The sequence below is a fragment of the Cupressus sempervirens genome, chromosome 9 (assembly GCF_028749045.1).
Source record: "Cupressus sempervirens isolate cs-2001-9-10 chromosome 9, ASM2874904v1, whole genome shotgun sequence".
Lineage (NCBI taxonomy): Eukaryota > Viridiplantae > Streptophyta > Pinopsida > Cupressales > Cupressaceae > Cupressus > Cupressus sempervirens.
This window is the reverse complement of record NC_143126.1, coordinates 457,679,199-457,704,049: the sequence shown is the minus strand read 5'-3', so window position 1 is coordinate 457,704,049 and position 24,851 is coordinate 457,679,199.

The window sequence follows — 24,851 nt, the reverse complement described above, 5'->3', positions numbered from 1 at the left end:
TATTCCTTCACGACCATGGGAAAGTATTAGTATGGATTTTGTTATGGGATTACCAAGAACTTAGAAGGGGTATGATAGCATTTTTGTTGCTGTGGATAGATTCAGTAAAATGTCACATTTCTTACCATGTAAATCCACCAAAGATGCATCATACATTGCAGATTTATTTTTCAAGGAAGTAGTGCGAATTCATGGACTACCACTAAATATTATTTCAGACAGAGATGGCAAATTTGTGGGTCATTTTTGGAGGACTCTTTGGAAGAAACTTGGCACAAATTTATCATTTTCATCTGCATATCATTCACAGACCGATGGCCAAACAGAAGTTGTCAACAGATCTTTGGGAAATCTATTGAGATGCCTTACAAAACAACATGGAGAAAGGTGGGATTCCGTACTTGCTCAAGCTGAATTCTCATACAATGATACAGTGAATAGAAGCACAGGGAAATCTCCATTTCAGATTGTGTATGGTACACATCCAAGAGGAATTCTTGAGCTGAGGGAACTTCCAAATACTTTTCCAAGTAGTTCACATGCAGAGGAATTTGCTGAAGCTATTAAAGAGGTCCAAGATCAAGTCAAGTTGCAGCTGCAGAACTCAAACCAAAAGTACAAAGAAGTTGCTGATCAGAAAAGAAGAGCAGTACAATTCGAAGTTGGTGATTTAGTATGGGTATATCTGAAGAAAGAGAGGTTACCTCAAATGAAGCATACAAAGTTACTACCCAAGAAGGTTGGCCCTTGTCAAATTTTGGAAAAATATGGACATAATGCCTACAAAGTTCAGTTACCTACAGACATTGGTATTTCACCCATATTCAATATTTGTGATCTCACACGATACAGAGGTTCTGAAACACAAGCCATACAGGAAGATTCAGTAACAGAAGATCTACAACAGCTACCTAAACCAGCGCCACCTCAGTTGGAGAAAATCCTAGATAAAAAAATAAAGAGAACTCACAAATGACAATACACTCAGTATCTAGTCAAATGGAAGGAAGAACAAACCAGTGACAGAGGCTATTTGGATGGATGAGCAACAAATTAGCAAACATGGTTCATCAGTTCATGATATCATCTCAAGTGGACTTGAGATTCTTTCTACAGGGGAGTATGCTGCAGTAGCAGAACGAGAAATAAAATAGGAAAGTTTTATGTTTTGTATGTTTTAAAATTAGTGTTCTCAATAAACGTCCTACATGTGGTCGCATACCTAGAGTAGCAGTTCGATGAGCTCTCCAGATATAGCCACCTAGGACCGGGTGTAGATTCTTTAAATTTGAATAGTTTTAATGATTGTCAGATTTCAATAATAGGTAGTAGGCAATTTCGGATTCTTATCCTTTTTTTGGATAGAAGACGGAAAAGAAACATGTGGCCTACTGCATGATTGTCAGAGTCCAATAATAGGTGGTTGACGATTTTCAGTTTCTTATCCTTTTCTTGGATAGAAGACGAAAAAATGTAACTCATCCTTTTATTAGAAAAGGAGAGTCAGTTTTAAATAGGTAAGGAGGCCATGTAAGGGATATTCAAGTTTGATTAGAAGAGAAAGTTCAGTTTTTGTGTATGTCTTGTTCAGCAATAGAGCAATTTTTTTTTTGGTTTTTTGGATTAGATCTATACTGTTACATATTGGAACGATGTCTGAAAGGAAAGCGGCATTATAGTTATTTCCATTTACTGTTCAATTCCTTCTGTACGAGGCCAGTTATTATGAGGAGAGCCAAAGCAAGTAGACCGCACTAAGAGGACCAAAAATCAACCCTCCTTTTGGTGCTGTTAGTAGCGAAACTCTGAAAGAGCTTTGACAGATTTTGTCAGGTTATATGGAGTTGCTGAGTCGAATTGCGCAACCTGTGGGCTGAAGAAAATTGTTCGCATCAAGGAAGATCAGATTCGTATGAAAAGGTAGAACTTTTCATTGGGAATTTCGAGCGGGAGTTGAAGACACAGTGAGAAGTGCGAGTTCCCAAACTCCCTCAGGCAGAATCCGCATTCAAACTTTCTCAAGATTGAATCGTTGTCGTTAGACTTGCTCTCCTCGTCTTCTTCAAAGGTTGGAGATCGCGGTGTTTTTCAAGCATCGAGTTTACAATACAATGGCGCCCGATCGCTACCCATGTGGAGGTTGCATGTAGATCTTCGTGGAAAAGAAGACCACGAGGAAGGCGTTGTAGAAAAATTGCCATGCAATGGGGAAGGAGCAACTGCAAACATCCATGATATTTATATATTATCTTGAAGTCAATTCGAGTACGATCCTGGCTGATTGATGTACGTGCCCCCTTAAAGTAACTCAGTCGAGTGATTATTCCTCCTAAGCTTTCCAAGGTGTGGCTGTGCATCATCAACAACCCACAATCAATTTCTGCCAAGGAGCCTTAGTAGTAGGACCGCTTCAAACTGCTTTGAACCAAGATTCAAAGGGGTACAAAGTAGTTCAAAAGAAAACTCTATAGTCTAGCGTGAATTACCTATAGAAGAAAACAATCAGCATAGAACCCTTTGATTGAACTACTTCAAACTACTTTGAATCTTGGTTCAAAGTGGTTCGAAGAGGTTCAAACAAACACAAGGAGTGATGGGAAACTTTGGAAGGCTTTGTACAATGTTTTCAATGACCAAGAGAACATGAAGTGATGATAGGAAGCTTCAATAACTAGATGGAAAATTTCAAAATAGGGTGACTCACAATATGGCTAACAGGGGCTCTGACTAGGGACTAGGTATACAGAGTACATAGAGAACTCAGAAAACTAGAAATAAAACAACACCAAAACCAAAGCATAAAACAACGAGAAGAGGAAAGCAAACAAAAACAAAACCACAAAGAAAATGTATGTACATGATTAGGACCTTTAAGACATTAGATCCTTGTTAACTTCAAATCCTACCCATTATAAGTAAAGGGTAGAATCATGCCATCTGGGTAACTTAGACGAAAAGTGTTTGGACCAACAACTTCAAAGATGATAAATGACCCTTTCTAGAGGTAGTCAAATTTTCCATGTGCTCCTTTAGGTTCTCTCCTCTTATCCCACAAAAGAACTTCATCATTTTTTAGGAAATTGTGAGGCCTGGTTCTTATATTAGAAATTTGCTTCACCTTCATCTGATGCTCTGTAATATGATCAACAAGCTTTTCCCTTTCTTCTTCTAATTTTTTCAAATACATTTTTCTCTTCTCTAGGGAGTCTCGAAAAAAATGATCCTCAATCACAGATTGCAATTTTGAAGTAGACAACTCTAGAGGCAGGGATACTTGAGGACCAACTCCATATACCAGCTCAAATGGAGCCATGCCAATGATCCTTTTAGGAGTAATACGATCAGCCCACAATGCTTCATAAAGTTTTTTGTGCCAATTTCGAGGATTATCAACTACCAATTTCAAGACTATTGCAACCGAGATCTTGTTACTAGATTCTGCCTACCCATTCCCTTGAGGAAAATAGTCCAAGGAATGAACTAGGGATATGCCATGCTCATAGCAGAAAAGAGAAATCTCTTCCAATGAAAAATAAGTTGCATTTTCTAAAACTATCTTTTGAGGAAGCCCAAACCTAACAAATATATATTCAAATAAGAACTCACATACCACTTCAGAATTGGCCTTCTTGGTTGGGATAGCTTCCACCCATTTGGTGAAATAATTAGTGGTTGTTAATATGTATACATGCTTGACACTTGATGGAGGACTTAGAGGTCCAATGAAATCGATACCCCATTGACAGAAGGGTTCATCGATCACCACTGGCCTAAGGGGTAAGGCTGCCAACTGAGGGCGCCCAGTGAAAAGTTGACATTTTTCACAATTTTTTACAAACTTGTAAGCATCTTTGAACATACCTAGCTAGTAGAAGAAATTGCTGAGGATTTTAAAAGCAAACACTGTAGATGAGAAATGCCCTCCACATACATCGAAATGATACACTCTTAACAACTTTTCCTATTGTTCTACATCTACACATCTCAAAAAGGTTCCATCCATCCCTCTCTTATACAAAATACCATTAGAAATCACATATTTTGCATTCTTCAACCTAAGATTCCATTTTTCTTTATAGCTCATGTTTAGAGGGAATTCACCATATGTCAAAAAGTATACTCCATTGGAGAACCAAGGGTCTATTGAACTTACTAACAAAATAGCGGGTGTTTCTTTAGTATTGTCAGGAGATGAATCTTTTTTTTCGGCCATCAATTTGCATAAACCTCATCCTCTTACTAAAGAGGTAGGCTTAATGGTTAAATCATATTCCTAAACCTTAGTTACTTGTACAGCTCTTTTATTTACCCCAATCTCCTGTTGAGTTAATATACTTTTTACTACTATTTCTGGCACATAGATGATTGAATGGGAATATAGAATGTAATACCTGAATTGCTTCAATGCCTTTACCACAATGAATGCATGTTTCTCCGTTTGGGTATAGTTTAATTCATGCTTCTTCAAGGGAATGCTCATGAAAGCAATTGAGACTTCATTCTCTTTATCATCCTTTTGAGTCAGAATACTAGATAGAGTATGTTCTAAAGCATAGTAGTAAATAATGAAATCTTTTTCAAAATTAGGACTCACTAGCATGGGTGCATTTGAAATGGTTGTTTTAATATCCTCAAAAGATTTCTTGCCCTCTTCCTGCCATCTGAAAGGATGTTTTTTTCTCATCATACCCAACATATGTCTTATCTTTTCAGAAAATTAACAAACAAAACTTCTTAAAAAATTGATTTGACCAAAGAAGGACTTCAAATCACTTCTATTAGTGGGCAATGCCAGTTTCTATATTGCCTTTACCCTTTCTGGGTCAATCCTTATACCATCTTTAGAAATGATATGTCTGAGCAATTTTCCTTCCTCTACAAAGAATACATACTTTTTAGGGTTGAGGGATATATCGTGTTGTCTGCATCAGTCTAGCACCATTCCAAAGTCTCTCAAGTGGTGAACATTCCTTCTCTTAGAGTATACAGTCAAGTCATCAAGATATTTTACAATTATTCTGTCCCTCAAATCTTTAAAGAAAGAATTCATTACTCTTTGGAAAGTTGCTTCTGCGTTGATCAAACCAAATGGCATCTGATTGTAAGCAAAAGTGCCCCAGGGAGTAATGAAGGTTGTCTTGTGCTAACCCTTAGGTGCAACACTAATATGATTATATCCTAAATACTTGTCGAGCATTGACATAACTTCAAACCCAACAACCATCTGCAAAATATGATCCATAGTGGGAAGTGCATAATTGTCATTGAGGCTAGCTTGATTTAGATTCCTAAAATTCACACAAATTCTTATTTCACCATTTTTCTTTCTCGTAGGGACAATATTTGCTACCCAAGTTGAGTGATGAATCAGATAGATTATGCAGGCTCTTAGCATCTTCTCCACTTCTTTAAAAATATCTTAGGATTATAGTTTCTGAGCTTTTGTCTAAAGGTAGTAACTTCTGGCTTTAAAGGTATATGATGTACAAACTCTCCATTTCTAAAGTTTTTCAAGTCTTCATATCCCAAGGTAAAGACATCATGATACTGGGCAAGGAGCTTAGACAAATTATCCTTCTCTCTCTCAGAGTAGGTTCGGCCAATGGAAATCCATTTGGGGTTTTCCTCATTTCTGATATTTATTTTGTCATGTTCCTCTGCACCTTTATCAAGGTCAATTCTCCTATTTTTGGCGGTATCATCTTTTCTTCCAAAGAGATGTTCTGGAGACACCAACCCCTTTGGGATGAAATTACCTTTCAATTGAACAACTTCTCCTAATTCGGTTGATCCTTCTCCAACAGGTTTATCCTCATGGTTTGATCCTTCAAAGAAAGTTTTAGCAAACTTCCCAACACATTCGATGAAATCCTTCAACTGTGCATCACTATCAAAAACTTGCCAGTGATTCATATTATTTGGGACTCTAGATCTATAAATCATTTCAATCCTAAAGGTATCACTTTTGAATTAGGGGTGTGGTAACAACAAGGAAGCTAAAACAGCTAAGGAATCTGCTTTAGTTTTTTGAGAACGAGGCACAAATTCAATAAAAAAGGCTTCAAAAGATTCAATTTCATCCCAAACTAGATTTCTATAGTGTTTTAGCCTATCCCCTTTTACAAAAAAATTGTTTCCTTACTTGTTTGACAATGAGTTTAGCATCACCTCTCACCTTCAGTTGCTTCACCCCCTTTTCTTTGGCTTCTTGCAAACCTAGGAGCAATGCTTCATACTCTACGGTGTTGTTTGTATTATGAATGTCTAATTTAAAAGAAAATGGAAATATGTCTCCTGAATATAAAATAAGAACAATACCCACGCCTGACCCAAAATTTGAGCAACTTCCATCAAACTCCAGAGTCCATTGGGCTTCATCGCCATTTGCTTTTTCAATTTCCTCATATTGTTTCTCAAGCAATATAATATAGTTTCCAAACTGACATTCTTCATATAGTATCTAAGCTTTAGGATTGTCTGAAGGTACAATTGTGTAATTATTCTTTAGTTTTGGCTCCAGTTTTATCTTTTTCTTCCCTAGTAGGATGTAAGCTTTAGACTAGTCCATCTTGATTTCTCCACCCATATCTTTATAGAAAGTCCTGCTGAGAAACATTCCATAACTAGCTAGTATGTTAGCTACCAGGATAGTAAGTTTTAACCTTTTCTCTGGGCAGGCATAAAGAATAGCTTGCATGTCTTTCACTTGGCCAACCAGGGGTACTTTTTTCTCATCCATAGAATAATAAAATCCAAAAATTTTCATAAGATTTAAGCCGAGGGCTTTTGCAAAAAGAATTGGCATAAAATTATCTGATGCTCCAGAGTCAATGATACAGTTGCTGAGCTTTTATTTGTTTAATAATAATGATACATAGAAAGGATTGGGCTTCTTCTCTTCTATTTCTATATCAATAGTATTAATAGTCGATTCCCCATAAGGATCATTTTTTTTTGTATCCTTCAGATATGAAAATACGTTCACTTGTAGCCTTTGGGTTTTCAATCATATTATCAGTAAACTAAGCATTAGTAACAGAACCTCCCTTTACATATTGGACTAACTTGTCTAATGCCTTAGGATTCAATATTAAATATTCAGCTGGAGAAATGGATATAGAAGAATACTTACAAAATTCTACAATATCAAAAGTTGACATACCAGATGTTGATTCTACTCTGGACAATATTTTGGGCTCTATGTTTTTTGTAAAATTAGCTTGTATGTGTTCTTTCCCTTTAGCATTCGACGAGTTTGGATCGATTCTTGCATAAGGTTTTTGATTTCTTTGACCCCTGGTCATTATTGTACAAGTAGGGTCTTGAAGTGTCACGAAAACATCACCTCCCCTTTTTGTGTCTAGTTCATATTCAAGAAAATAAGCACTTGCACTTTCATTTTCTACTTTTTTCACTTTCAGGTGATTGTTTTATTGCAAGAGCATCTTTTGGTAATTGAACACAATTTAACCAATCAGTACAAGGTTGTCTATCGTGATCCATGGTCATATGAAAATAACACATCGCCTCTTTAGGGGCCTCTTCAATTTGCAACCTTGTTTGAGGGGCAGTTAATATGGGGGTTTGCCCATAATTTAGAGGTTGTTGTCGCCTATGAATGTCCTAGTAAGGAGCTTGGTAAGGGCCATGAGGTTTATTCTATTTTCTTTTCATCATTGCCACATCACTCATCAACTTTTGCATGACAAGATCTATAGTAGCAGAGGATGAAGCAGTCCCAAAAGTTTGAACTTCTCTTCTCCATTTACCAACAGTAATAAACGCATCCTCCAATTGAATAGCTAGCCTTTGGGTAGTGGGTAAATTGGCAACTACATCTTTAATGAGATAAAAACTTACATTTGGAGGGACAACATTGACCAAGAACATCTTTTGGTTTTCTGCATTAGGTCTAGATGCTATAGAAATTCTTTGAATTAATCTATTGAATTTTCCTAGAAATTCTCTCATAGGTTCATGTATTTCATTTTTCATTTGACTAAGTTGAAGTAACAAAGAGCACTCATTCTAGGGAGCTTTGAATCTATTTTTGAATGCATTTTTCATATCATTCCAACTAGTAATGGAATGTTGGGGTAGGTGATTAAACCAATTAGTAGCAGCATCAATTAGTGTTCAGAAAAATAGTCTAATGATAATTTCTTAGGTAGGGACACCTATAATGCCACAAGCTGTATGAAAAGTGCTCAAGTGATCATCTGTTGAGACTTTATCATCACCACTAAATTTAGGTAGGATTTCTATGGCACCTTTAGGAAATGTTGTAGGATTGACACCAAGGTTTAATGGACCTATATTCTGCCCCATGGTTGATTGATAGCCATGTTTGGTAATATGACTTGTAGAGGTTGGATATTCAAATGAGAAGGGACAAGAGCTTTCAATGGAAGTAAAGACTGCACTAAAGGTGAGAATGGGGACTGTTTTGGTGGGGAACTGGGTCTACTACAAGACTTACTTTTCTTATTTTTGGGATTATTAAAATTAGGTAGGAAAGTTAAATTCTTTAAAGGTTCAAATTTTTCATCTAGGATCCCCTTTTCTCTTTATCCTGTTCTATATCTCCTAGCAACCAGCTCTACCTCTCACTTCTTGTTTAGGGTCTTGTAGGTGCTTGAGAAAACCTATTGACCATTGCTTCTTCTTGAACTTTAGGCACACCCCTTAATAGTTTAGCCTGTTCTTCTTCTCTTTCTAGGACACTCAACACTTGTTGAAATTGTTGGCTATTTCGACGCAATGTCTAGACAATTGCAGTTAAATTTGAGACTATATCCTCCTGTGTATCTTCAAATCTAAGATTAGGTTGTAACACAAGAAACACATCATTATGTGGGAGAACCATTGCAATTCATAGCCATTTTAAAAGTTTGGTTCTATTTAACAGGGACTCTCCCCAGTAGAGTCGACAAAAATTTGTTAGTGAACAGATTGTCTTTCTAATTACACAATGATAGTTTGCTCTATGTACAAGACTTGGAAACTACAAAAATGATCACAATAGTTGAGAAAACTTTATGTTATTTGTTTTCTCTCTGTATTTATAGGTACAACTTCCTTTATGAGATCTGTCAATGAATTAAAAACCAATTTCACACTTTTTTTAGAAAGCACATAAGGACTCTCACATACTCGTAGGTAGTGAGGTGATAATTCATTCATACAATAAAGATTAAAAAAACTCACAGTCTTTTCACCATAACCATTTATTCAAAGAAAAGAATGCTACAACGACTTCATAATAACCATTCAAGAAATTTGATCAATGTGAATTGCAAAAGAAACAACAATAGATATCTAAAATGATAAATCAAATGTTCACAAAGTAACAATGATTAAAGCACTTCAAACACCAAGTTTTAAAGAGGGATCAAAGATGATATATATATATATATATATATATATATATATATATGCTATCTATCTATTGTTATGCAAAAAGTACCTATTTTATCAGAATATGTGGTAACCTCATTGGCTCATCCTCGAACCCACTTACTCTCAAATAGGTGAACTTAGGGAACTGTATGTAATAGCTTCCATAGTTTTGAATCAGTTTCTAGGCTTTTAAGGACAATCTGGGCATGGGTGCCTTTTTTAGAGATAAATGCACACTTTCTACCAATACTTCATATACTTTTCTAAAATTTTCTAACACTTTATCTCTTTGAAGTAGGGGACAATATTGATAGACTATTATTTCCTTACTCCAAATTTCATAAGGTAGGGATGTAAGATTACTAACACAAGTAATGTAGTATGTGAGATAAGAGGCCATATAGAAATTTTTCTTAGATTCTTTAGCATGTTTAAGTTGTGTTCTTAATGAGCTAGAAATTATTTCAGCCCAATCCATCCATTATTCCCCCTTTTAAATGATCTCTACATAAAAAAAACATCCATTCTTCAAAAAGGAGGACATTGGTTGAACCCTTAACTCAATGTAGTAGCACTACAAGATCATGAAATGGGGTTTTAGATGATCTTTTGTGACTATCTTAGGTAGCCTTGAACCTCTGCCACAATTAGTTGTTGTCCAATTCCTGGCTAGGATGTTATGGTATTCTCTTGGGGTTTCTTGGTACTCAGCTAAGGATTGGATGAGAGAAAATGTAGCGAATGTGCTTTCTAGTAGATGTAACATTGAGGCAATAGTTTCCCTGGAGATTGATAGCATAGGTTCTCCATTTTTTTTAGGATGCTTTTACTCCTCACATCATAATGATCAATACAAAGTTGGAGCAATTCAGGGCTTGACAGGGCAAGAGGGAAAGTTGTGGCTTCAATCAAACCAATAGTCAAAATTTCCATACAACCAATTTTTTGGCTCACTCAAGGAAATTTGACTGTAACTTTTCTAGTCTAACACCTTCTTAATTGACAACAAAAATAATAGGTCTCTTGCATTCCAAATTCGAAACATTCCCAAGGAAATGTAACACAGATTTCATCTTAAACAAAGAAAGCAAGGCTCAAACTGATTCTATCTTGAAATGCACAGATGATAGAATAAAAGAAGGTTTTTCTATGTTCTCACTTGCAACTTTTTGAGAAAAATGACCTCTTTTCTTGTCCCTTAGTAGCTCCTTCTTCAAATCCCCCTTTCGCATGATTAAAAAAAAGGAAAAACTATGCTCTTTTTAAGGGAAAGAGAACATACATGCGAAAGTATAGCCTCATAATGAGGCATTCATGACAAATCAACTAAGGCCAAGCTCACATGTTCAAAATCTCTCGACGTGACCTTTTTATTAAATACTTCCCTTTGCGGCTGTACTAACAATGTTTAACTTTGTTTGACACCCAATCCTTCTTTTTCGGTGAAATATCTTCCACTTTAAATCATGATGACAATTTCCCATGCTTGAAATTAAGGCACTCTTTTAAATTATTACCTCCTGACATGGTAATTAATGCCATGGGAAAATGATAGATTCAACAACCCATAATCAATTTCTACCAAGGATCCTTAGTAGTAGAATCACTTCGAACTACTTCCAACCAAGATTCAAAGGGGTTCAAAGTAGTTCAAAAGAACACTCTGTAGTCTCATGTGAATTACCTATAGAAGAAAATAGTCAGCATAGAACCCATTGATTGAACTACTTCGAACTACTTTGAATCTTGGCTCAAAGTGGTTCGAAGAGGTTTAGACAAACACAAGGGGTGATGAGAAACTTCGAAAGGCTTTATACAATGTTTTCGATGACCAGGAGAACACGAAGTGACGATTGGAAGCTTCAATAATTGGATGGTAAATTTAGGAAAAGTTCAGAATAGGGTGACTCACAATATGGCTAACACAAATTTAATTATAAATCCTCCCTTTCCCAAGTGCTTACCATGCCTTTGAAGACTTAAGTGCATGTAACAAGAATTCATGGAGGGGGGAAACATTACTAACATAAGTCAGTCCCCAAATCCCAAGCTACTTTCCACCTTGGATCAAGGGCAATGCATTGGTTTATGGGAAAGAGTGTGATGTGCCTTGAAAAAGGTGTTCTCAAATATGAGTGGTTTCATCTCCCTAGGTACCAAGGTGTGGGGGCATAAATATTTTCTTTTACATAAACAAAGATTAAAAAAAAAAAAAAAAACCAATTTAAAACAAAGACAATGCCTCCCCTTCTTCAAAATCAACTTTCGTAAGCCCATGTCATAAGTTTGACCCTGACATAAAGTTAGAAAAAGCTTCCTATGGTGTCCCTCTTGGGCATTGGGGAGAAGGCCACCTACCTAGGGTAATGCAATGCGGAAAAAGATAAGGGGTAGATGGCAAGTTTAGAACTTGAGGAGAATAGTTGAATGCAAGTGTTTTTTTTGTTTATTCTAATCTAAGGTAGACAATGAGGATGCAAACATTTGTAGTATAGGTTAGATGGTAAAGTGTGGACATGGGATTGTGACAAACAAAGTTAGATTAGGGGTAAATTAACTAAATCATGTATGGAATAATTAGAAATGCATCTAATAAAAAGAGGATTATTAGGATTTATATAATCAATTATAAAGTAACTATGTTATAGAGTAATTGCTTGTAGTGAGTAAGATATTGGAGTATAGGTTTAATAAATTAAATATAAAGTAACCAATTTATATTTTGGTATTAGTGGATGGATAAGAATATGTTATGGTAATGATTTAAGTAGTTGGTAACTAGTTGATGTTTTAGATTATGGTAAAAGAAAGTTTTGAAGGGATCCTGAAACCCTATAACAACTAGAGAAAAGATATAGCAATAAAACCACCAAGAAAGAAGTCCTAAAACCAACAACAAAATTAGCTTTTACAAGGACCTGAAACTAGTAACATAGTCCAAAAAAAGAGAACCCAAGTTTTATAGGGACCTAGAACCACTAAAGTAGTTTAGACCAAAAACCAATACCAAGTACCACATCTAGAAAATAGGACCAGAACTGGACAAAACCAAAGAAGAAAAACCCAAGGCAACTATTGCAGCTTCGTATCATCTTGATAGCCTCTTTACCAATCATAGTAGTATCTTGGATGGAATCAACGGTCAAAGCAACAGCATCTTTCAAGGCTTTCTTCCTCGAGCTCTGCCTTGTTCTTTTGCTTGGGCCCTCAGGAGATATAATTTCTTCATTGACTCTTTTTCCAAGGCTCGCAGCAACAGCACAAATACTAGTTGGTGTTATGGTTAGAATTATAATTTTATTAATTGGAGGTATTAACTAAGAAACATAGTTATGAGTAATAGTTATAGTTGATAATAGGTTCGTGATTCTCAATTGGATCTTTATGCATCCCTTACTTATTCATTTAAATCTTAATGGTATGGCTCCCAGATAATAATAAAAGATTGGTAAACAATAACTTTATTTCAAAATTTAGAAAGAGGAAAAATGTTAAACGATTTAAAATATCATGTTGTAAAACACCTCCACCAAAGGAGTCGTGGAACCATCTTAACAACATCGATGTAGAATTTGTGCTCCCCAATTCCATCTGTAATGTCTCATCTCAAGGATAGGTTGCAAATCAAAAAAGATAACATAACCCACCTATTTTTTCATACCTAGATTTTCAATTAATAATTTGACACTAACATGGAAAAATGAGATATACGATTTCAAAAAATAAAATAAAAATTAGTTGTGTTTTACCTTGGTAAATATAGGGCATGATAGAAAAATAACAAGCAACAAAAGTTAACAAAGGATGGACAACAAGTTTAATTAAGTGTGTGCCCTAGTCATGGATGGATACAGGTTGGCTCTTGTAGCCCTTGCTATGGTTGTTGGCCTGTATGCTATGCTGTTGACACTAGTCAGTTCTGCCCTCGATGTGGCCTCTGGTCTTGCTCATGTTCCAGTTCATCTAGGTGTTGCATTTTTTGTTGCCTCTCAGTCCTAGTTGTGGCCGCTGGGTGTAGTCCTTTGGCTACTCATTGGTTACTGGTTTAGGGTGTGGGAGTGGTTTGGTTGTAGGTAGCTTCTCATTGGTTGCAAGTTCAGGGTGTGGGAGTGCAATGCCTCCTACCACTGTTGCTAGTTCTAGGTCAGCTTCTACTATGCCTTCTGGGGGTAGATCTACCTCTTATGCTGATGTGGCTTCATTTGAGGCAAGTCTTCATGGTGCTCGAGCTATTCAATCTGAGCCTTCTCATCCCCATGAAGTTTCCCCTGTATGTGTTTCAAACCCTATAAGGGTACTCTTGGACTCTGAAACAATCGATAATATTTTAGGTACGACAGATGAGCTCTCTTCTTTTGCTTCTATCTTTAGATTTTGGGATTTTTGGCCCTCTCTTTCTAAGCTTCATGCTTGGATTTCTAAGCATTCGGAGCCTATTTTAGATAGTGAGGTCCACATCTTTCTAGTGGCTAAAGGTTTTTTCATAGTAAAGTTTAATTCTGTTAAAGACAGGAAGACTATTTTGTGCAATAATAATTTTTCATGAGAGGATAGATATCCTCTTATGGCCAAACTGTGGCATATGGATTTTGATCCGCTAATTAAATCCTTTAATAGGGTTCCTATCTGGGTCTGGATACCGAATCTCTCGATGCATCTCTAGCTAGATTTAGTTTATGAAGCTATTGGGGCTGCCATTGGTGATTTTTTATATGTGGACTCAAACACTTCGGATATCCTTCATTCGACATACGCTTGATTTCTTGTAGAGATGGATATTTCTAAGGGCCTTCCTGAGAAGGTTTGTTTGGATTCTTCGAGGGGCTCTTGGACCCAAATTTTGGATTATGAAGGTATCCCTTTTTGGTATAGAAAATGTCATAAGATTGGTCATATTGTCGCTCGTTGTGCTACCACAAAGACTAAATCCAGGCGACCACCTTCCTGGTGGTTAGGGGCCTCTTCTAAACACTATACGGTGGTTAAGTCCAGTGATGTGTCTCTAGATTCAGTAGTTGTATCTGTGGATGTCTCCTCCACTGATGATCTTTCAGTGCCAGTGTTAGAGAAGGTTCCTATTCCTTTTCTTACCCCAGTACTGGATGTTCCTCCTAGTCCTGTTGGGGGCTAGGACCCTTTACCCTCTCTTGCCCCTGCCCCTATCCTTCCTCCTAGTTCTGTGGGGGGCCAGTTGGCAATGTCTTCTTCTAGGAAGATTGGTGTTTCGGATTCCCCTAGGCTTCATTGTTTAGTTTCTTCTGGGGATTGGATTGTTGAGGCAACTAAGGTAGAGGATGGTTAGACTGCAGTAAAAAGAAAGAACACTAGACCATCTACTCCTCCTTTAGAAATGAACCTCCAATCATGCAAGGGTGGCTCTAAATCAAAGGGAAAATCGTGATATATCTGGCTTTGCCCCATTGCTAGATCTTTACTTTTGGTTGGTGATAGGCTTTTTGTCACCTTGGTTACCCTATGTTCGGGGGGTGGCTAGTTCTGCCTTTGTTTGTTGTATCTTTTTATTTGAACTTATTGAAAATCTTTAGACTTATATAGGGTTTCAGGCACCCTTCAAAATATGTTTATCTTAATCAAAAACATGGTGGATGTCATAGAGTTACAAACTAGCAATCACACATTTGTGTGCAATGAGTATGTTAAGGAACCTTTTGATAAGTTCAAAATTGTTTGGCAAAGTATTATATTTGACTAAAAGAACAATACAATGTGAATTGGGGTTAGCTCAAAATTGACAAGAAATCGATTAGGAATAATTCCTCAAAGCGAAATTTTCTCGTAGCATGTAATAATTGCAGGATGTGCATTGTAAGTGAAAAAAAAATCTAAATCTAAAAAATATAACATGGTGAATGGATATAATAGCTCATTATGTTTACATTATACAAAGTTGGAGAAATGTCTTGTTACTGGTAAAGCTAAAGATGGTCTTTTAAATGTGTGTAGGGAATTATATCTACTGCCATGTGAAACATAGTACTCCATGCATTATGCTCTTGAAACTGAATTACCTCCACCTCTTTCCTTTGTTCTATATTTTACATTGTCCTTTATAGTTATAGTTGCATGGAGAATCCATTTAAAACTATTGTTAATGGCATGAAAACTTTTTCAAAAATAATAAGATGTTTCCTTGTGGTGGATGTGGGATCTTACCTGCAAAGGGCATCTTCTCCTTTTCTTTAGCTTCACATTCTAATATGGAGTCTCCCACATTACAAGACCAAACAAAGAAAATGAATTGGCCTCCACATTGCCCAACTCTCAATCTAATATTGAATCTTTAGCTTTTCATCTATCTAACATTCTTTAGTTGAAGTTACTTTAAATTTTAGTGGCAAGTGAATTTCCTAAATATGTATTAGAAAACAAATATGTATTAGGATATGGAGAGTCTTCATATATCATATCAAAGTAACTCTTAGGAAATCAAGGATCATGAAAATAGATAGAAGAGAATTTAGAAACAGTGAGAAAACTACACCAAAGGAAAATAGTAAAAGAGTGATAGAGGAGAGATAGACATATAAATAAAAGGAGGGAGAGAGAGGGGGGGGGCAAGGAGAGAGGTGGAGAGAGTGTGTGTGTGTGTGTGTGTGTGGGTTGTGATCAACTATATTGTTAAACAAGGCAGTTATAAAAAAGATTATAAAATCTAGCAAAATATATAGGCTAGAGAGATTTTAAGTAGGGCAATCTTTAAGAAATCCTCTCAAAAAAAGATATAAAATATTGGTGAATCTTTCATTATTTTGAAAAAATAGAAATATTTCTATTCACAAATCTTTCAATTTTTTATTTTAAATATTATTTATATTGGTGATTATTTTGGAATCATAATTTTTGTATAGAAAGTATTAGTGAATCTCAATAATAATAAAATTTCATTAATCACCATATAATATTACAAATGAAAAATGAATATTTTTTAATTCATGGATTATTATGATGATCATTACATTATATTTTAAATCAATAGTGAAAACGAAATATTGGTGATATATCCCTTAATAATTATGATAATTATTGGTGAATTATTTTAATTTCTCCAATCATATATAATATTTAGGTGAATCAAATATAATCATATATCGAATATTATGGTGAATCTTTGAACATAATTTTTTTATAGGTGAATCAAATATAATCATCTATAAAATATTATGGTAAATCTTTCAACATAATTTCTAAAAATAGCCAATTTACAAATATTAGACACTAAAAAATACCTTGATTTTAAGGGATGTTGTAGATGTTGTAGTTAAAACTTCCCTCTTAAATGTGTAAGGAAATTGTAGATGCATAAATAAAATATGCAAATTATTTGATAGAATCGCCCCAAAGACATGGTCTAGTGGCCTACTATGATTGTAGAATATGCACAAAATGGATTTATTGTGAAGTTCATAAAAGCAGAGAATGGATTTGCTGAGGAGTTCATAAAAGCTTTAAGTTGATATAATTGACACATATAAAGTCAGTCTATGCAATCATTGCTTACTTTCTCCTTGCTTGTGCCAAGTCATGAGATCTCGATCAGGGTGTAGAATTTATCAAAGCATAATACAAGAACATTTATGTTACATGTTACTGATGTCACTACCTTGGTGGATATGTATGCAAATTATTGAACAATTTGCACTTTAAGTATTTTGTAAAATGAATCAAAGAAATGGCATCCCATGGAATGCATTGATCCTAGGATGTGCATTGTCTTCTATAAAGTTGGAAAAATAAAAAATAAAAAATGCACAATCTTAAATGTAGAAAATACAAGAGATCTGATCTTTGATCATTTTCTTTAGAGAGATTCAAATGAGGGAGGATTGACAGATGTCTGAAAAATAAATTGGCATTGCATCAATGAGGTACATAAAAAATACTGCCATAACTGTTGGTTCACATACATAAGTTTTAGATTCCATATCATTTATGTTGATAATCAACAGTTGTACAAAAATACTTGTGTAACAATGAAATTGCAGCATTAGAATCACCCTTGAACATAATCGATAGAACAACAGTCCAATCACGAACTTATAACCTGAAACTATTACCGCCTTTACCCATAGCATTGTTCTTATAATATTCATGGTTGAAAAACAACACAACTTATATGGAAAATGTTACTGACATTAGCTGATAGCCCATGAAAGTATAAGCAGTTTAATACCTACAAATATATATGAATACATAAACATGTTGCTTAATGGTTCAATCTTGTTCTTAAGAAGCATTTGAGATGGCCACTAATCTCCTTCCTTTTAAAATTTCTGCTTTAGATTTCCTAGGTTCATAGTATTTTAGTTGATTTTGACTTGAAGTGCATCTGAATTCTCTATTGCATATCTGTAGTATATTTCAGATTGTTTGATTTAGATTAGAACATTGAAAGATAAATGTAATCCTACGAAAAACCTATTGCTAGTGAAATGCATTCAATAAAGTTGTAAGATGGTATACACTTTGATTGCATAAAAAGGAATGTAAGTTAGTTAACGACAATGGTAATATGGCAAGAGAAGTAACAAGGAATCTATTTGTATGTCGTGCAAACCACTAAATTTGACTTTATCCATACTCTGTTCCAAAGATCTCATTTGGCACAGGCTGAGAGGACAATGGCAAAGGTTGTAGAGTCTGCCTTTACATTTTCCAGTATTATTGTCTTGAAAGTTTCAATATTTTTGTGAATATCCTGCTGGCATGACATCCCATGGGTGGCATCTCTCTTCAAGCATTTTGTCAAACATTTCACGGACCTTATCTATACTTCCACATTTTGCATACATTTCTACAAAGGTAGTTGCAAATACCAAAAAGAAACTCTCTATCTTTTATCTTTCAATGTATGTCCATAGTCAATTCAAAGCTCTCTAACTTGAGTAGGGAGGATGTCGGCAAAGGTTGTGAGACTCGCTTCACACCTATCAATTACAATTGCATGAACATTTCTAAAGTCGTTTCAAATATGGCATGTTGTGCATATTGTTAATGTTTTTCCCAAAAATAAAGATAACAGTAATAAGGAAAGGTAGAATAAAACAGGTACAAAAGACGCGACGACTTTATCCTAGGAAAACCCTTCAATTTGAAGAGCCAACCACACTAGAACAATGCCTCTTTTATTGATAATAAAATGTTCAAGTACAATGTTTTCCTTTAAATACAATATATATAAAGAACTAAGAGACTCCTCATCTCACAATAGAAAGTCTCTTCAATTTCTAAAAATGTCTTTTCATATTTCTAAACAAATGCCTCTTCACATGACACATGACACATGACACATGTCTCTTCATATAATATTATCTAGTCAAATAAATATGTTGAATATCTTATCCATCTATAAACACAATATATAGGTATTATCTCATTTTCAACATATAACAAAATCATAAATAAAGATCTCTATTTCAGCTACAATCTTCAACACTGTCACTTAGCAGGAGAGAGACATTTAGTATGAGAGACACACAGCTAAACCCAAAGATGTCAATGATAATTTCACATCACATAAAAAAAATTATCTAAGCATAACATAATTCACCATAGTTACTTCATGAGCATGTAAAATTAAAACCATGGAGTCACAGTGTCACACACATGACTATCAATCACTGTGCCTACTCGCAGAGGCTATAATGAGGGCTTTCATCTTAGACTTCTCCCAAAGAAGAATACATTATTACCATGCTAACTTTCAGAGGGTGGAATGAGGAATTCCATCTTAGACTTCTCCCAGAGTAGAATGCATTTCCACCATGCCTAATCGTAGAGGGTGGTCCACCATATCTACTCGCAGAGGGTAGAATGAGGGCTTTCACCTCAGCCTTCTCCTAGAATGGAATGCATTTTCACCATGACTACTCATAGAGGGTAAAACGGAGGCTTTCACCTCAAACTTCTCCTAGAGAAAAATGCATTAACAACATATATAAGAATGGTTGGGATTCTCTCACAACAGAGACTCCCTCCCAGTAGGGACAACTTTTATCACCACAATAAGACAACTAATTCCAGTTGTTACACTCTCACATTAGACATCTCCCCCTATCACATAGCCTTCCTATAAAGCTGAAATAATTTTTTTTATCAATTCAATCTCATCACTACAAGCAAGTTGTTCCCATTTCTCCTCATCTCATTACTTCTTAATGTGCCATGAAACCAAGAGGGATCAATGATAAAGTCAATGTATCATGAAGAGTTAAAAAACATAAACTATTCCCAAATATTCAAAAATACTTTCTCTTTGAAATCTAATCTTCCTTGATCTCAGCCCACCGAAAAATGATTCCTTTATTTAGCAATTTAAAATTAATATCATAATACTTTCTTATGACTAAAGTCTTCAATACTTCCAATCAATCAATCTCGTAGATTCTCTGATTAAAACAAACTAATTTAAAAATAATATATAGAACTCACAAATTTATGTGAATGAAGAAACAAAAAAATATAATATCACTAATAATTATGTGAGGGAAGAACCATGACCCCATAAGAAGCTCTTATAACATATGAATCAACCCCTTAAAAGACAAAAGAAAAATATCTAATAATAAAACCAAATTGTCTACTAGAACAAGAGCCAAAAACATGGAGAAAATAAACAAGACTATAGTTTGAGAATGATAGAATGGATTAGCAACAAAAATAGAAAAGATGTTCTACACAACACATAGTTCTAATAAACAAACATATATTACTCTACAAGAATGGTCCAAATAATAAATCATGAAAATAACAGGACTAAAATAGAATATATACTTTAAGCTTAGAAAAAGACTCCTTCATATTTCTGAGTATATCACTGATCACACATCCATACACAACAAAAGAACTCCCATCCATCGACTAATTTACATCAAACAATAGGGACATGATGAAATGAATGTCAATCAGCCCAAGCCTTTGACCAAATCCATGTTCCTGCTAAATCATTGCTCAAACTGAATTCAAGCAAAAATCACTGACGATCATCATAAATTTGATATAAATTCTCCCATTATACACTTTCTGTCCATTAAAAACACATTTAACCGTTTTGATACACACGTGCATCAAAGATATAATACCACCGACTAAGAAGAAAAATCCATTCAAAATAGAAAGCTGAAGAAGAATCTGCATCCATACGGGACCAGTAGAAAAAAATTCAAAAGATGACAAAAGACTCTTTGTTTTCCTTTGCAATACATGGTGGTGTTACATATATCGCCGTTACAAATAAAACACAAGACTAATTGCACATTGTTAATGATCTAAATGACTTGTTTTATTTTTGTGTGTTTCAAGTTGCCTTCTCAATTAATATGTATATAATATTAAGAGAAATGTCTCTTTACCTCTCAATCAGTTATTACAAATAATATTTTCTTAAGGTATTATCATGATTAAAATGTGATAATAATTTATGTAATACATACATACATACATATGTGCATACATATATACATACATACATATTTATTTATGTGTGCATGTGATACATCTCATTCTTCAAAATATAAGATAGCCTAGGAGAGGTGGGGACAAGTGGGGGAGGGTGAATTAGGAACCAATAAAACTTTAACTTTATTCACTAATTAATCCTTCATAAATTATTCTGATCTAATTGCGTGTATGAAAGACTGAAAGCAATAAAACATTCATAACACTTGACACAATATTTCGTAACTCAAAAACCTTCCAAAAAGAAAGTAAAACTATGGTGGGGATGATACCCACAAGATTTAATACTGTAGTATAAAGTTAGCCTGTTAAAGCTTACAATTGACCACTTCTAGTGATCTACCCTGTTAAGAGCAATAAGGATTGTTAAGTCCACCTTGTTAAAGGATTTATACAATACAATGAAGTATGTACTCGGTTAGGAGATTTGCAAAAGACTATTAAGTCCACCTTGTTAGAGGATTTTGAATGATGCACCTATTAGGATAAACTAGTAGATGATCTCTACTCTACAACTTGATTTTTTGTACAAGATCCCTTGATATAGAACTATCACCTTAATGTGATGGATGAGATTCCGTTGCTCCTTATATTGCTTATAGCCTTTGTCTTCTAATTCACTTTCATTCTACTTCTTCCTTGTTACATTATTACTTTTTGCACACAGTTGGATATGTTAAGATGTATTACTTATATACCAATCCAAATCATTACCTTCTAGAGTCGGCTACAATACCAAATTCATCATAATTCACCAAGTCGGCTCACTATTGAAACTCGGGTCTTGAACCCCGCTTGGGTGATATTTTGACACTCGAAAACATAGTCAACTCAGCAATCTTTGGCACTCAATTAATGTAGATGCATGTTTCGCATTTATCACATGGGAGTAGTATGAACTCGGTTGGCACCAATGACTCGATGAACATTTGAGAACTTGACAGTCACTGAAGAACTTGGTTGACACTACAGCTCAGTCAACACTATCTTCATTCTTCTCTGTTATCAATGTCAACTCGGTAGACACTGATAAGCTAGGTCAATACTATAGAGCTTGGTTAACACTACATATTTCATGAATTACACTGATGAGCTCGGTAGACACTACAGAGCTCGACATGTATTGTATTCTGTTTAAAATGCTCAATAGATTATGTGAAACTCAGCATGCACTATAACTTGCTTGTGAAGCTTGGTAGACATAGTGGATTTGGATAGACACTGCTAATTGTGTGTGAGGCTCAGTAGCAACTGTAGGGCTTAGTAGCAACACAAACAACTGATTCAGTGTTTAGTCACTAATTGACAAATGATTTGACCATGAGGTCAACAATCTCCCATTTTGGCATTAGTGACAAAAATACTTATCATACCAAAATTTGAATACTCAAAATTATAAATCAAAAATCCCTCTATCAACATGCTTGGGTCTGTAACTTAGTCTTGATTGTTGTGCTCATAACTCAGTAACCACTGACTCTTTTTAATTTTTCAAAATTGTTTTTGTAGCTTTGATGAGGCATATATACGTCTGATTATTTTCCTTTATACTTTCCCTTGATGTTATGATATACATATCCCCCTTGATTTTGACACAAATGCCAAAAATACATAATTACAAGGTAACACCAAAATGTGAAATAAAATCACTATGTACCTTCAAAATCATTGACAAGGTTTTGTCCCAATTCTCTTGTAAAATCTTTGAAGCATGCAAGGTTATCTGCACTTCAAATCATGATTTCATCATGTAATTAGCAATTGCAAATTTGTTGTCATGGATTAATGTTTTGGCATGTGCAATGTGTTTTTGCATTACATCCATGTTGGAAATTATCATACTTTGCATCTCTGCTAATGTAGCCCTTATCCTGGCATCTTCTGTCAACAATTCTACTTGGAGATCTATCAGATACCTAATTTTCAAAAAATGTGCAAAATTGGTACTAGGATCAATTGACAACTGATGTGCTCTTGCCTTCAAATTAGTATCAATCTTAGATAGTTTATCCTTTATTTCCTTGGTGAAATTTGGTGTATCACTTAACTGAATAAATAAATAAATAAACATTATTTACAAAGTTTTCAAAAGTAGACAAAATAGTGGACAATTCCACTAGATCAATGGAAATATTTTGTGCCACCTTCTCCAAAACTTTGTTCTCAAATTTCCCTTCTTCCCTTTGCAGTAGTTTATTTTGTCCACTCGCCTCTTCATTAAACTTGTGAACTAGGTTTCTTCTCATTAACTGCTATGCTAATTGCATCAACAAATATGCCTTTGATATCTTCAAGCACTTGATTTTTCTTCTTCCTTTCATCTCTGAGCTTCTGTTGTTTTCTCTTTCCTTCCATACTTCTCCTAGGGTATCCATTTCTTCAGGAGTGAGATTGGAGGTATCCCAATTTGGAATAACTATGTCCTCATCTAGATCAATCTCCTCATTTGAGGCTTCTACCTCTTTATCCTTTTCTTTTTGAATAGTAGAAAGAATAATTTTCTTTCCCTTTAAAACATCAGTGCCCAGTTGAAGTTTAACCTCAACTATCATTGCACTTGCAACAGTAGTAGCAAAAATGGTATCAATCATAGGAGAAACAAAAATAATAGTAGGATTATTTTTAATACCTTGCTAAGACTCAGTTTGGCCTACTACTAAGAGTGGAGCCTATTGCTCAATAGATGAAGTGCTATTTATAGCACGCATTATTGCACTCGATAGAGTTGCTCCAATAGTAAATTGGGTGCTTGGTGTGACTAAGTTTATCCCAATTGAATTAGTAGCAACCTTCTCTAAGCTAGATGGTGTTGAGAATTTGCTCCAAGAGTTAGGGAGTGAGGCCATTACCTCTGTTGCTATCTTCTCAGGATTTGAGTCTTGAATACTTTAGATCTCATGGAGATCTCCACTTGCTCCTTGATCCTCCTCATCCTCTGCATCATCTTCTTATTCAATATTATCAATTTCATCATTCTCCTCATCATCTTCCTTATTATCTTTCTCCTCATCCTCTTTCTCATCATCAATTCACACAACCTCCTCAACTTATGCAGTCCATATATGTTCTTCCATGCAATTGTGTTGGACTTCATTACAGATTCAATGTCTTATGACAAAATCAAGAATGCATTGAATTTGGGTGTCAGCTTTTGTTCATTCTTCTTTAGTGACTCCTTCACTTCCTTATTAGAAAGATTTGGCATAAGTTGTCTCAAGGTTTGTTCTCTGAAATCCTTTGCAATATTGACTGAATTTTTCCATTTAGGTGAAACAACCTTTAGTAGGATATCAAGAACTTGTCTTATTAATTCCTCTAGAGAGTACTTCCACTTAGCCATTTAATCCACTAGGACTTGTTCAATCTATTTATGTTCTTCCTTGGTCCTTGTCTCATACTTGAAAGACTTGAAATCAGACATACCTCCACCATCTTGTAATCTTGAAAGTCTTTTCTCAAAGGTGGGGGAAGACCTCTTGTAAGATACTTCTCGCTCTTCTTCATCTTCATCATCTTGCAATTTTAGCTTTCTTCTTGATTTTGCAAGTCTCCTTGTGAACACTACAGGATAGGACCTTTTAGGTCTTGTGATTGTAACCTTCCCTTTCTTCTTGTGAGGCTCTTCTTCTAGTTCTATTGAGAATTGGCTAATGAAGATATGTAATGGTTGTCATTTATCATAGAACATGATGTACATGCTTGCAAGAAACCTTAGAAATAAAGATAATTAGCTTTTGGTACTCAGAAAATTGTCTAAGTATGAATTTGGTTTACAACAGTGTATTGTTTTGTATGTAGCTTGTTACTAACATCATATTATGACTATTAAAGTTAGATGGAGATAGTATACATGTTGATGATGAAATGTATAACCTTAGAAGTTAGTACAAAAAAGAGATATTCATGTTTTACCAATGAAACAAGACAGTGGATTTAAAGGAAATAAACAAAATAATTACTTGACCAATTAGGGCCAA